The sequence below is a fragment of the Cupressus sempervirens genome, chromosome 11 (genome assembly GCF_028749045.1).
Source record: "Cupressus sempervirens isolate cs-2001-9-10 chromosome 11, ASM2874904v1, whole genome shotgun sequence".
Taxonomy (NCBI): Eukaryota; Viridiplantae; Streptophyta; class Pinopsida; order Cupressales; family Cupressaceae; genus Cupressus; species Cupressus sempervirens.
In genome coordinates this window covers 302,589,087-302,604,410 of record NC_143128.1, presented here as the reverse complement: position 1 = coordinate 302,604,410, position 15,324 = coordinate 302,589,087, and the positions used below count along the sequence as shown (strand labels likewise).

Below are 15,324 nucleotides of genomic sequence, written 5' to 3'. Positions count from 1 at the left end.
TCTTCTTCTTCTTCTTTTTTTCCCTTTTTTTTTTTTCTGCTCCTAGTCGGACTCAATTGCATTAATATCCTTCAATTCTCGAGGGGAATTTTAGCAGACTTGTTTCTGTTTAAGATCGTCTTAAGGCTTGGGTTAGTGGAAATCTGAGGGTCGGTAGTGGCTTGAGGGTTATCAGACTGAGGTGAGTGGAGGGCACAGTGGAATTTGTGCAATTTAAATATAAAGGCTTGGTGGAGGATGTAGTACGATTTCCCTTCTTTCCTCTTTTTTCTAACATTATAAACACTATCCTCCATAAAATGCAGAATCGAACACGGGAAAGAAATTAAATCACAGTTCCTTGGTCTTCAAGCGTAATATAGCACATATGACGTAGCAGATCACATCCCATTGTTCATGATTATCTTCCTGGATCGTCCTTACACCACCGATATCATAAAGTCATCTAACACATTCCATAAAATATAATTGTGGCAATTTCGCCTCTTTGATTACTTTGGTTATGGTTCTCAATCCATAATTAATTCCACCCGCCACGTGTTATGACTGTTCATATCGACAAGATATATTATTTTTAAAATTATGACTGTTTTAGATATACCATACAAAACATGTTAAAATGATATCTATTCCACTTAAAATAAATTTGAAAAAAATGGGTTTCCATTTAAAAGTATTAAATCAGTTTATACGAAAAAAATCAGTTTATATATTAATTCATATAAAAATATGTTTGGATTCAATATATGAAACCAATGATCGTATTAAAAATCACGGTTTGGATGCTTAGCAAAAAAAAAATTCTTTAATTTTTAGAGTAAAAATACGATATCACTCATCGCTTTGTTTTCTGAAGGTATCATTGTTATTTGTTTACTGAGAAGATTGAAACTTTGATAACGGCCCGGATGGAGAGTGGCAGCGAAGTGTGTGATCGACCATGGGCAGATCTTCTACCAGATGTTCTTGTCCACATTTTTAAGAAAACATCTTTTCAGGAGATTCTCACAGTGGTGCCTGCAGTATGCAAGTCATGGAGGACAGTAGTATTGCAGCCGGACTGCTGGCAAGAGATAGATATTAAGGAATGGTGTCATCGCTCCACGCCAGAAGCTGTTGAGAGAATGGTGGAGATGCTTGTCAAGAGAAGCCGAGGATCGATGCGAAAAGTGTCTGTTTTTGAATTGGCCAATGAAGAAAACTTTGCCTTGATTTCTAACTATTCTCACAATCTTGAGGTACTCCGCATCCCTGGGGGTCAGGTGACTGATTCCATTGTTACCCAAATTGCTCCCAAATTGGTAAATCTGACTTCTTTGGACATCAGTTATTGTCATAAGATAACTTTTTCATCATTGGAGTCCCTGGGGAAACACTGCAAGTTCCTTACACGTCTCAGCAGATGTATGCGCGAACGGCGCTGCAAGAAGATCCCCAAGACGATGAAGCGTTTGCAATTGCTAATAATATGCCTCGGTTGAAACGGTTGGATTTGATCAACGGTCTACTGACAGATGCAGGTGTGGAAAGGCTTTTAAGCATGTGTAAGGAGTTGGAACACTTGGATATCCGCTGCTGTAGGAAAGTAGCAATGAAGGGTTCCCTCGCTGCTCGTTGCAGAAAATTGAAGGTTTTCTTAGAACCTGGGACTTTTACACCATTTTTGTGCTGGAGAGAACATAACCAGTCAATTACTAGTGATGAATATGTTTACCGCGATTACTTTCCTTTTGGTTATTATAAAATTATCTATGAATTAATAGATGGTGAGTGGCGCCCTGGCAGAATAGAACGATTGTAGCAGATATTAGCCAACCTCTCGACGGTCTTAATGTCTCAGCTATAAGTGTCTCCTATTATACTCTAGCGTTTAGGATTGTCTTCATTTCTAGTATATTTTAGTTTATCACTATACTCAGAGATTATCTTCAAGTAAATTTGCTAATGTCGAGTATCTTGGAATTATTCCGTAAATTTCAGTGTTTCAGATTAATGTCAAAAGTCTGCAACTCTCTTTCAATCTGCTTCTATCTGGTATTCTATCTTGGATTAAACCTTGTTAATTTATCAGTTTACTTAATGTTTATCTTCAAAGTGGTTTGATTAATTAAACAGCTCTGCAAGTATCTTTTAATCTGTTCTTATATTTTGGATTGTCTGGTATCTATTTTTCTTTTTGTTCGTGATTGATATTTCTTTAAATGTGAATACCACTTGCAATGTTTCGGCTGTCACATTTTCTAATCTTAGTGTGGCATATTAGTCTATAAAGTATAGATATGTTGTTAATTCCTGCCAGGAACTATAGCAAGCCTTAATCGTTAAACAGCGATGGTACTTTCTCCAGTCTACAAACATTTAATAGCAATGCTTCTGTAAGGAAATTTTGCCTGTTGTCTATATAAAAAATATGGAGAACATAGAAACACAGTGTTTTAATATCGAGGATGGTATTTTAACACAAACGTAAAAGCTATTTTCCATTCAAATGGTTCCATCATGCCTCTTTTGAGAACTTTTCACAGCTTTGGGACTTGTGACTCCCCTTCTTTTAAACAGAACGATTTACTTTGAGTGCAGCTTATAAAATTATAGGATAGTCTCATTTTCATAACTATTGATATAAAATATCCTACGCATAAAACCAGAATAGCAGTTTTTAATTTCTTTAGAACTGATATTTTGCAAGCTATAGCTCTGCATTGAGTATTGGAAGCCTCCAAATTGGAAAGTATGAAAGGCATGGCAGCCAAACTGAAGTCTTTGGTTGCCCAGTGTTGCGTGGTAGGTATTCTAACTTTATGAATAGTATCAACTAAATTGTATGTCTAGCGCTTGCACCACCGACGAAGTGCAAGTGTATAGCTGATAGGTTTGGGATTGTATTTATTTTGCATATTGTTCAATGTCGCATTGTTTTTTAAAATTTTCTTTGTTTTAGCTCCACGTTAGTCCAACAAATTTCATAAAAAATTATGTCTAAAAATGACTATATTAAATCTCTGTCAATAATTAAATATGGGCAAAATATGTTAAAACAGCTTCAGTACTGTATTGTTATTTTACTATTGTATATTTATTTGGTGATGCTAATTTATTTAGGAGCATTTTAGAAACTCTAAAAACATTATGACTCTTGAAACTTCTAAATTCACATGTAAAGCAATGAACACCACCTAGATCTGATGAGTGCTAAGTGTTCCATTTATTCTCATGAAAGATGGATTGATCATGTACTCATGAAACATGGGTCAATGAGTTTGACACAAAAGCGGCATAATTTAATTGTGAGAGCAATATCACAATTTGACTAGTAGTGGAAAATGTCTCCTACTTGAGATAGTCCAATTATTATACAATGTGCAAACTCAATATATACAATTTTTGTATTTTAAAAAAATGACAAAATATCATTTGTAATCATTTTTCATAATATATATTTTATATCATTTTATGATATATTTTAATATATAATTATATTAAAAAAATTAATATAAAATTTAAATAATAACAAAAATAAATATTTGAACTAAATTATTTTAAAGATTAAGAAATTTAATTACGAGATATTTATTCATACAAATTACATTAAGATTCGCAAATTTTAACTACTTCAAGTAAAAAAATCAGTCACATACAAATTATAGTAAGATTTATGGCACTGTATTGAAGAAGAAAACCAGTTCTACTTTTTCCATGCTATATCTGCACTAAAGTATCCACGAGGTTAATGTCATTGCAAGTATGATTTCAGTTTTGCATCTCAATATTATTGCTTTCGCTCAGCGTAAATTTCAGGATGATTGTGACATTTCTGTAGCATTTTCTTCTCACAAGTCATTTTCAGTAAAAGACTCCCCTAGATAATCACAATAGCTTTTGTGAAATTTGTAAAGCTAGTGGTGAACTACTGTAAGTTTTAGACTGGTCTTCAGGTCTTTTTATGTGCTTTGAGGATTCTGATATCTTAATTGATGGCTACTTTCCCTCATACATATTTTCATTTCATTAATGTGAAAAATAACTGCATTGAATGCACACTCAAGGACACATAGATATGCTTGAATTTTTTCCAGTGACATGCTTTCTATTGCTACATCTTGAACGTAGCAATTGTAGATAGCTAATACATATATGAGTTTAGTTATACTATCCGCAAGTGCAATTATAAATCGTGAATTGATTATAGAAGTCTCAGATGGTTGTGATTCCTTTTATTTTGGCTGGGATTCCCTGGCAACTGTAGCAAATGCAAATACTTCTCTTGTAGTTGGGACAAGGGACCGCATTATGGAAAAGAGTTCCTGATTCTAAATTTGTATGAAGAGAGTTGATAAATAGATCACAATTATTATACTTTCTCATTTAGTATCTTATCCTATTATGTTCATACATAACGCAATCCTACATGTATTATTCTGTTTACTTTACCTTATTAATTGCACATCTGTAAGATAAAAGTAGGTTGTAACTAAAGTGCGGCACTGAATAGAATTTTCAAGCTTGTAGATGAAGAGTTGAAAATCATTCAAGAATTTGAAATTCTTATGGGTTATTGGGTGTTCTGAATAAGTTTTTCTATTTTGCAAGTGCTGTGATGGGAAGTATTGTGATCAGGAGGAAACAAGAATAAAAAATAATAACAGTCGTACTTATGAGATGGAAGGAAGAAGCTAGAGAATTCTACAACAATGTTATAAGAAAAATGGCAAAAACTTCAATATGAACAACATCTTACAGTTTGCATCCATTCATTCATGGCAAGCACATAGAGATGCTGCCTCACCACATGCGTGATCCCTCAACTCTCAGCCTGTTCCTGCAAAAGGCCATGAAATAAATATTGTACATTCCTCCTACCCACTTTCCACAACATTCAGGCCACATAACATGCTGTTCACGTAAGCAAGAGGCATTTCTATCCAGATTGACTTTCAAAACCTTTTGTGAATCTGTTTCCTGCAACAATGACTTCTACACATAGGATAAATATCACCACTATTTTATTTAGAAGAAACCAATAGAAATGATGTGCATCAATTTGCAATGTTAAAAATATTGAGGCATGCTAGAAATAGTAGAGCATAAAACTAAGTAACAAGAAACCAGCACAATATTTTATTTCATCTATTTAGGGCACAGCAAAAATAACTTCACAATCTACTCAATGTTCTTAGCCTTGTTCCCAGGAAAAATAAATAAAATCATGCCCTCCTAAAAGATTTCGGAGAGAATTTATAAACAAAGCCAAACAGTTAAAAACTGGTTTTGGCAACCACCAAACCCATAAAGGTTTTGTTTAAACCTTTACTAAAGTTATAACACAATATTAAAAATATGCCCTAAAATTAAAACACCACCCCAAATCCAATGCAAACCCTAAAATTTAATAATAAAAAAATATTTAAACACCACCACAAATGCAATCCAAAAATTTATTCTTATGCCCAGCACTTGCTCCTACATCATACTCCCAGGGGTAAATTTTGTCTCAAGTTCGCTTAGAGACCAATTGTTGTAGATCCCCACCTTGTCTTAGAATTTCTGTTTCTGGTAACCAAGTGGCTTCAAAATCAGGAAGGCCCTTCTACTTAACCAAATACTCCATGTGTACTTTGTGTCTTGTCATCATTACTTCCCTGCTATTGATGATACGTTCCATTTGGGGTGTCTCTTTAGACGGCAATTTCCTAATCCATTCATCAGATTCAAGTGTTGTTGCTTCTTCACCAACTGCTTCATTTGAACCCTTACATAATGTGAGATTTGAGACATTAAATATAGGTGAAATAGCTACATTTGGAGGTAATGCTACCTTGTATGCATTTTCTCCGTACTTTTCTAGGATTTCACATGGTCCAATCTTCTTCATCATCAACTTTGTATGGCTTCCTCGAGGTAACCGATCTTTGTTCAATTGTACCATAACCAAGTTTCCAACTTGGAACTATACATTTCTTCTTTTCAAATCTTCTTTAGCCTTCACCTTAAGGCTATTTTGCTGCAACATTTTCCTCACATGCTCATGCACTTCCATCATTGCTTCAACAAAGTCTTTGGCATGTCCACTCCTTTTCTCCGAACCATTAATCTTCCTGAGTTCAAAAACTCCCCTTGGATGTCTCTCATAAACAACTTCAAAAGGACTCATGCTTGTGCTATGATTCATCGAGTCATTATATGCAAACTCTGCTTGAGGTATGATAGCATCCCAACTACCTCCATGTTCTCGTGTCAAGCACCTTAAAAGGTTTCCCAAGGATCTATTAACTACCTTAGTTTGCTGATCTGTTTGAGGATGATAGGCTAAACTAAAAGACAAATTTGTGCCCAACTTCTTCCATAGGGTCCTCCAAAAGTGACCTACAAACTTGTTTTTCCTATCAGATACAATGCTCAATGGCAAACCATGAATACAAACTATTTCTTTAAAGAATAGCCCTGCAATATAACTAGCATCATTAGTGGTTTTACATGGAATAAAGTGAGCCATTTTGCTAAATCTATCAACAACCACATATATGCTATAATAACTTATCTTTGTCCTTGGTAATCCCATCAAAAAATCCATACTCAAACACTCCCAAGGTCTATTTGGTATGGGTAAGGATTGATAAAGTCCAACATTCGTTGATACTCCCTTGGCTCTTTGACACACAAGATAGTCTTCCACAAACTTCCTGATATTTGTTTGCATCTTTGGCCAATAATAAAACCTTTGCATCAATTCTAATGTCTTATTTAGACCAAAATGACCACTAAGACCTCGACAATGTTTTTCTTAAATAACATTGTCCCACATAGAGAATTTGGGAATACATAGTTGGCTGCCCTTAAACAACAGTCCATCTTGCACAACAAATTCAGAAAAATTAGAATGAAAACTATCTTCCAATTTAGTGCAAACCTCATATGCTTCGCTGAAATCTCTATCTTCCATATACATTCTCTTTAATGCATCTACACCCATGCTTTGGATTTGTACTTCTTGCATCGTTAACACTTTTCTACTAAGTGCATCAACCACCTTATTGGCTTGTCCTTTCTTATGCTTGATCATAAAGGTATAAACCTGCAAACTCTCAACCCATTTCATGTGCCTATGATTGAGTTTTTCCTACCCATTCAAGAAACTAAGAGCATGTTTTTTAGTATACACAATAAAACCCTTAGGTAGCAAATAGTGCCTCCATTTTTTTAATGCCTGGACCATGGCATACAATTCCAAATCACAAGAAGAATATTTCTTCTTTGCCTCATTTAGCTTCTCACTAAAAAATGCAATGGGCTTGTTGTCTTGACTAAGAATAGCCCCAATTGCAAAGCCACTAGCATCACATTCTATTGCAAAAAATTTATTAAAATATGGTGAAATAAGAACAAGATACTTGGCTACCTTTTGTTTGAGTTCCTGAAAACTCTTATTTGCTGCATTATTCCATTCAAACTTTTTTTTACCTCCTCCTTTCATGGTGCCTAAAATTGCTGCACAAATGTTGTTGAAGTTTCTTATGAACTTCCTGTAGAATGTGGCAAAACCATGGAAACTTCAAACCTCTCCAACAGCCCTTGGTGTTGGCAAATTAATGATGGCCTCCACTTTAAATGGATCCATTTTTAGATCTCCCTTGGATATCACAAATCCAAGATACACCAGCTCTTGTTTCAAAAGGTCACACTTCTCCAAGTTTATCTTGAACTTTTGTTCTTGTAGCCTTTGAAAAACCATCTTCAAATGCTCCAAATGCTCTTCCTTATTCCTACTATACACCAAAATGTCATCAAGGTATACAACAATAAACTTCCTAATGAAGTTGTACAAAACTTCATTCATTAGTCGCATAAATGTACTAGGAGCATTAGATAAACCAAATGACATAACCAACCATTCATACAACCCTTCATTAGTTTTAAAGATTGTCTTCCATTCATTCCCCTCTTGTATCCTTATCTGATGATACCCACTTTTGAGATCTATTTTAGAAAAATATGAAGCTCCCCCCAAACAATCCAACAAATCTTCTATTCTAGGAATAGGAAATCTATATCTTATAGTTATCCTATTAATGGCCTTAGAATCAATACACAACTGCCACTTACCATCTCTTTTTGGAGCAAGAACCAAGCGTACATCACATGGGCTAAGACATTTCCTTATCAACCCCTTGTCAAGCAACACTTGTACTTGCCTAGCAATCTCTTCATTTTGTTGTAGTGTCATCTTATATGCTGCCTTGTTGGGTAGCACTGCTCCAGGAATAAGATCAATCTGGTGACTTGTGTCTCTTATTGGTGGCAGAGACTCAGGCATTGCCTCAACAATGATCTCCTTTTACTGGTTCAACAACTCTTCAACTTCTTTCCGGCCTGTTGTTCTATGTTCCTTCGTCCTATCTTCCTTAGGCTTCAGCACCAATGCAAATCCTATTCCATCTTCTTCAAGAGTATTAATGAACACTTTCTCACCCACCATCAACACACTAGGTCCAACTTGACTAACCCCTTTGTCTTCTCTTTTTGAATTCAATCTGTATGTTACTCCATCCTTTTGGAAGCTATAAGAATTCTTCTCACCATCATGGTGTGCCTTCCTATCAAATTTCCAAGGTCTTCCTAGCAAGAGGTGGCAAGCATCTATGGGCAAGATATCACACAATATTTTATCCTTATATTCCCCTATACTAAACTCCACCCAAGCTTGATCATTCACAACTTCCTGCTGCCCTTTGTTCAACCAATTGACCTTGTATGGACAAGAATGTGGAAATCTCTTCAACTTCAATTTGTTTATAGCTTCAAGTGAGATGATGTTATCTGTGGAACCTGAATCAATTATTACTTTGCACAACTTACCGTTCACCTTGCATTGAACTTGAAAAAGAGCCCTCCTTTAAGTAGTATCTTCTTTCAGTGGTTCCTTAAGAAGTGTCCTCCTTAACATGAGACTTTCACCCTGAGCCTCTGTCATCAACTAAACTTCTAGTGAGTTCATATTCACATTATCTTCTTGCACATAAGTGACTCTTCTTTCACCATTTTGAGAAGTAGATGCCCTTTGTGGAAACTTATATTTTGGGTGCCCCATTTGACCACAACTATAGCACTTCGTTCCTGAGAACCTAGATCCTCTGCTCAATCCAACTGACCTTCCTCCATTAGATCCCCTTCCACTATAGCCTCCTCTGCTACTTGAGTCACCTACTCGCTCCTTAGGGTTAGACTCACCTTGGGACCTTTGGCCTTGTCCTCTATTGTTGAAGTTTCCTCTACCTCAGTCATTCCTTCCACTTCTCCCTCCTTATTGTTGATCACCCTTCCTCTTCAACTTCTCTTCAACTTTAAAAGAAAGTTGAAAACACTTCCCCAATGTATCTAGGGCCAAGAGGCTGATCTCCTCCTATATGTTCATTCTCAAACCATTTAAATATTTGGCCACTCTTTCTAGTTCCTCCTCTTGTTTCTTTTCCCTTAGAGTTAACATATGGAACTCCTTTTATTCATGTCCATCTCTCACTACCTCAAGTTTTGTGGCTTTTTGAACAACTGCACTTCATGATCTATAGGCAAAAATTGTGCCTTAATTTTTATCTTCACTACTTCCCATGAAGAAATCATACTTTTATTATTTTGTATCCTTTCTCCTTAAATATAATTCCACCATGATAGAGCAGATCCTCTCAATTTTCCTTTTGCAATCCTTACCCTATCATTCTTTGGAACTTCATTCAACTTGAAGTGACTAGTGATTGCTTCAATCCATTCAATCACTTCCTCACTATTGAGACTACCTCCATATGTAGGTAGCTTCTCAGCAAAATCTCATCTTATTGACTTTAAAGCATCAACGAATCCCTTTTGATCTACAGGCAATTCTGTTGGTGGATCCTAGTGTTGTTCTCCTTCTCCATCTTCATTGGCATCTTCTTCCATCTCATTCTCTTTATCCTTGTCATTGGACCCCTTCTTGAACTCCTTCAACTTCTCTTCTAGAAGTTCCTCCATCATCTTTTTGATGGCATTTGGAGTCATACTTTTCAGAGGCATGGTGTGAGCCTCAACTTCAGCTTGTGATTCTTCTACAAACATACAATTCCCAGCAAGACCTTGTCTCGCTATGATAGTAATATGATGAGGAGAAAACAAGAATAAAAAATAATAACAAATGTACTTATGAGATGGAAGGAAGAAGCTAGAGAATTCTATAGCAATGTTATAAGAAAAATGGCAAAAAATTCAATATGAACAACACCTTACAGTTTTCATCCATTCATTCATGGCAAGCACATAGAGATGTTGCCTCACCACATGTGTGATCCCTCAACTCTCAGTCTGTTCTTGCAAAAGGCCATGAAATAAATATTGTACATTCCTCCTACCCACTTTCCACCATGTTTAGGCCACATTACATGGTGTTCACATTTAAGTAAGAGGCATTTCTATTCAGATTGACTTTGAAAACCTTTTGTGAGTCTATTACTTGCAATAATGACTTCTACACACAGGATAAATACCACCACTATTTTATGTAGAAGAAACCAATAGAGATGATGTGCATCAATTTACAATGTTAAAAATATTGAGGCATGCTAGAAATAGTAGAGCATAAAACTAAGTAACAGGAAACCACCACAATATTTTATTTCATCTATTTAGGGGACAAAAAAAATAACTTCACAATCTGGTCAATTTTCTTAGCCTTCTTCCCAGGAAAAATAAATAAAATCATGCCCTCCCAAAAGATTTTGAAGAGAATTTATAAACAAAGCCAAATAGTTAAAAACTAGTTTTGGCAAACACCAAACCCGTAAAGGTTTTGTTTAATCCTTTACTAAAGTTATAACACAATATTGAAAATATGCCGTAAAATTAAAACACCACCCCAAATCCAATGCAAACCCTAAAATTTAATAATAATAAAATATTTAAACACCACCACAAATGCAATCCAAAACTTTATTTTTGTGCCTAGCACTTGCTCCTGCAACATATTGTCCACTCACTTACCATTTATCTTGCCCGTATAAGGCGATTTGAGGCATTGCCAAATTTTGAACATTACTTCTCCTAAATATGGTTTAATCATCAACATTCTCCTATGTATGGTTAAATTCTCAATGTCCCTGTTTTCCTTAGAGGAAAGGATCCCTTTATTCTCAATGAGAATCTTTTAAATATTTAATCTCAATATATCATAGGCAAAATCATGTCAAAAAAACTTTCATGTTCTCAGAAATGGATATTTTTATTATATTTATCCATTGGAGACTCGAGTAACTATGGAAGTCACCAATTCCTCCAAATAAAACACATATATTGGATGTCAAAATAAAAGTGAAACAAACTACAAACTTAATGGCAGGGTTTATGCTAACATTTGCAAGCTATTGTATTGAATTTATTTCATATTTAGGCTGAAATTTGTTCAGTCATTTTCAATTGTATATCTAAGTTTACACCTCTCAAATGAATTTAGAATATTTCCAGACCTTTCTCCATTTCCAGATGCGTCAACAATGTTGTTGTACACCTTTCAATCATGTCACAAAGCTATTTTCTTGTTCTTTTTTGAGCTCTCTTCCCATTAATCTCTGAGAGCATTCATCATGCTTCATTAGGTTTTCCAATACAAATTAACACATGAATCTTCAAAATTTCAACTAACTTTTTCCAAAAAAAAAGGGATTTGTTAAATTTTACTTATTATGCTAATAGCTCCTGGCTCAAAAGGTTAGTCATTCATGTAGAATCAAGGAAAACATAACAAGCTCAAGATTTTCATTTTAATGATGGTAAATGGATCCTTTTTATTTGCAAGTGTAGCCATTAAAAGGATTTTCCTCTCATCCTAAAACTAATCCAGCAACCAGCCAAGTTCGAACACTTGGTCATCTGTGTGAAGCAACACAGTCAGGCCTCGAATCTACCCTATTCAATACACCTCCATATGAAGATCCCATCATCCTTTTCCTAGAAATAAAACCAAACTCCTAACAACACTACAATCCCTAGGGGGGTGAATAAATATCTCTTAAAACTTTAAGGCCTCAATACTCTATTTACCCTCATGATTAATGTACTTAGTTTGTATGCATGTTCATAATAATATTTTATAAATAAAATCAACAAAATATAAGACTTATAATAGTGAATACATCACATACATTCATGAATATATTAACACATTTGATGCAAAGATTTGGTAATGCAAAAACTCTTGGTTAAAGAGAAAATTACAACAGGGATGACACCACAAATCCTTTGCTATTTTAGTAATAAGGTTTCCTATTAGGGAATACAAAGATATTACTTCTAGTGACTTGCCCTATTTGGACTAATACAATAGAACCTATTAAAGTTCACCTTGTTAGAGGATTTAGCAACACTCTTCATGTGTGTACTCACTTAAGATATTTAACAATATGACTATCATGTGAACTCTATTAGGATATTTGATACTATGTTGGTAAGAAAGTAATATTAAATGATTAAATATAATGCATCTTACTTTATCTAATTTAGATCCAATCTCCTCTACTATGATATCACCTTCCTATGACTAATTTTTACCAGTTTTCACTTAATCTATGCTTGATAGCTTTTTTCTACTATGGTATAATCAAACTTTCATTACCTCCACATAACTTTATCTAATGTCAATTTTAATATGATCACAATTCTTCCTTATATAGAAATTTTTAGTTTGTGGTGACTAACTAGGGAAGTACTGTACATACTTCATAATTCTTTGGGGATTAGGGCAAACATTGTACCCAACATTATAGCTAATGTATGATTGACATATGGCTAACATGTTGTAACCCTAAAAGTGACAAAAGTACTTGTATAAAAGGGCTTAGGGTTAGGTATCTTTTAATAATGTGTGATGCAAAATTGCTTCTTGCGGCAGTATTGAGCTCTATGGGATTACAGATTATAATTGGGTTGTAATCACTTGATTGTAATAATATTGGACTTGCTATTTGGTGGATGTAGCCTAGGGTTTGCATGAACCACATTAAATCTTGGTGTCTTGTGCTCTCTTCTATGTGATTTGTTATTTTATGATATTGTTTATATTTGCATGTAATTGTTATTTATGTCTATAGTTAATTCCTAACAAGTGGTATATGATCCTAGTTATTTTTTAAGTTATCCTCTGTAGGAAAGCCTCACAGTTGAGTGGGAGTGATGGAAGACAAGGGTAAGCTGAGGGTTGACAAGTTTAATGGGAAAAACTTTTAGTTATGGAAGATGCAAATGGAGGACTATCTTTATCAGAAGGATTTATGGAAGTCATTGGAAGGAAAAAACTAAGAACTAGGGAACTATGACAGAGGAGGACTGGAAAATTTTAGATAGAAAGACACTTGGAAGTATCTGATTATACCTAGCACCAATGGTGGCATATAACATTACAAAAGTGATGATGATCAAATATTTGATGCAAACCTTAGCAACATTGTATGAAAAGCCCTTCGCTTCAAATAAGGTATTTCTCATAAAGAATTTTTTTAATATGAAGAAAACAAAAGGTGGATCTATTGCAGATCATTTAATTGAGTTTAATACTATTACTAGCTAGTTATGTTCTATGGGTATTAATTTTGATGAAGAAATTAGGGCTCTCTTGATTTTGTGTTCTTTGCCTGAAAGTTGGAATGGCTTGGTAATGGCTATGAGTAATTTCATTTCTAGATTTAATACTTTAGAATTTGATGATGTGATTGGTGTTATTTTGAGTGAGGAAACTCATAGGAAAATGTTTGGTGGATCTACAACTAGAAGTGCATTGAACGCAAAAAATTGAGGTAGAATGAGTGAGAGACAAAGTAATTCCAAAAATCATGAGAAATCAAGAGGAAAATCAAAAGGGAAAAGGTCTCAATCAAGAGGATGAAACAATTGCTGATACTATGGGAAACTAGGGCATAAGAAGAAAGATTGTTGGACTCGAAAGAAAAATGAAGGGAAAAAGCAAGATGGAGACAAGGAAGAAAATGTGGTAAGTAACAAACTTAAAGAGGATGATTTTCTTCTATCTTTAGAAAGTGTTGATGATTCATGAGTTTTAGATTTTGGTGCTTCATTTCATGCTACACCTCATAGAGGTTATTTCATTGATTATGTCCAAGGGGATTTTGGGCTTGTTTATTTGGGGGATAATGAACCTTGTCATATTGTTGGAAAGGGAAAAGTTAAGATTAATTGTAGAATGGGAATCATTGGCTACTACATGAGGTAAGACATGTTCCAAGGCTGAGTAGGTATTTGATTTCAGCAAGGCAACTTGATGATGAGGGTTGCATAGTTACTTTTAATGATAAAAATTGGAAGGTTTCAAAAGGTTCCCTTGTAGTGGCAAAAGGTGTTAAATTAGGAAGCTTATATCTTTGTATAGGTCATATTGTTCCTTCTAATTTAATTTTTTTAGAGAAAAATGAATGTTTAGGAATAGTTGTTGCAGTTGAGCAGGGAGAACAAATAGCTGCTATAGATTCTAATACAACGTTGTGGCATAATAGACTTGGGCACATGAGTGAGAAAGGTACATGGAATTACTTCAGTCAAAGAAAGTTTCACCAGCTCTAGAATGTGTTAAAATAGATTTATGTGAAATTTGTGTGTATGGAAAACAAACAAGAGTGAGTTTTGTGAAGACTAGGAAGGAAAAGAAAAGTGAAAAATTAGAGCTTGTGCATACAGACATATGGGTACCAACTCAGGTATCTTCCCTTGGTGACTGTCATTATTATGTTACATTTATTGAAAATGTGACTAGAAAAGTATAGGTTTATTTCCTTAGACATAAATTTGATGCATTTCAAACTTTTATGAAATGGAAATGCCTAGTTGAAAATGAGATTGGTAAGAAATTAAAATGTCTCAGATTTGATAATGGTGGTGAGTATTGTAGTCATGAATTTTAAAATTATTGCTTCACTAATGGTATTTGTAGACAAAAAATTATTCCAAGGACTCCATAGAAAAATAGAGTGGCTGAACACATGAATAGGACTATAATGGAGCATGCAAGAAGCATGAGGTTACATGAAGGGTTGCCCTTGAACATGTAGGTGTAGGTTGTCAATACTACTATATATTTGATTAATAGAGGCTTCTCTACTCCTTTGGGTTGTGGTATTCTAGAGGAAGCATGGACTAGTAAGAAGGTGAGTTATTATTTTCTCAAAACCTTCAGTTGTGAAGCATTTGCTCATATAGATTTTGAAAATAGAACCAAGCTGAAAGCTAAGTCAAAGAAATGTGTAATTTTTGTATATGGTATTGATGAATTTGGTTATAGGCTTTGGGATTTTGAAAATC

At 34.6% G+C, this 15,324-nt stretch overlaps 1 pseudogene; it reads left to right on the top strand.

Annotated features, from left to right (window-relative positions):
- The first annotated feature begins 908 nt into the window (after positions 1-908).
- LOC149529329 (F-box protein FBW2-like) lies at positions 909-1,801 on the top strand (annotated as a pseudogene).
- The last annotated feature ends 13,523 nt before the right edge of the window (positions 1,802-15,324 follow it).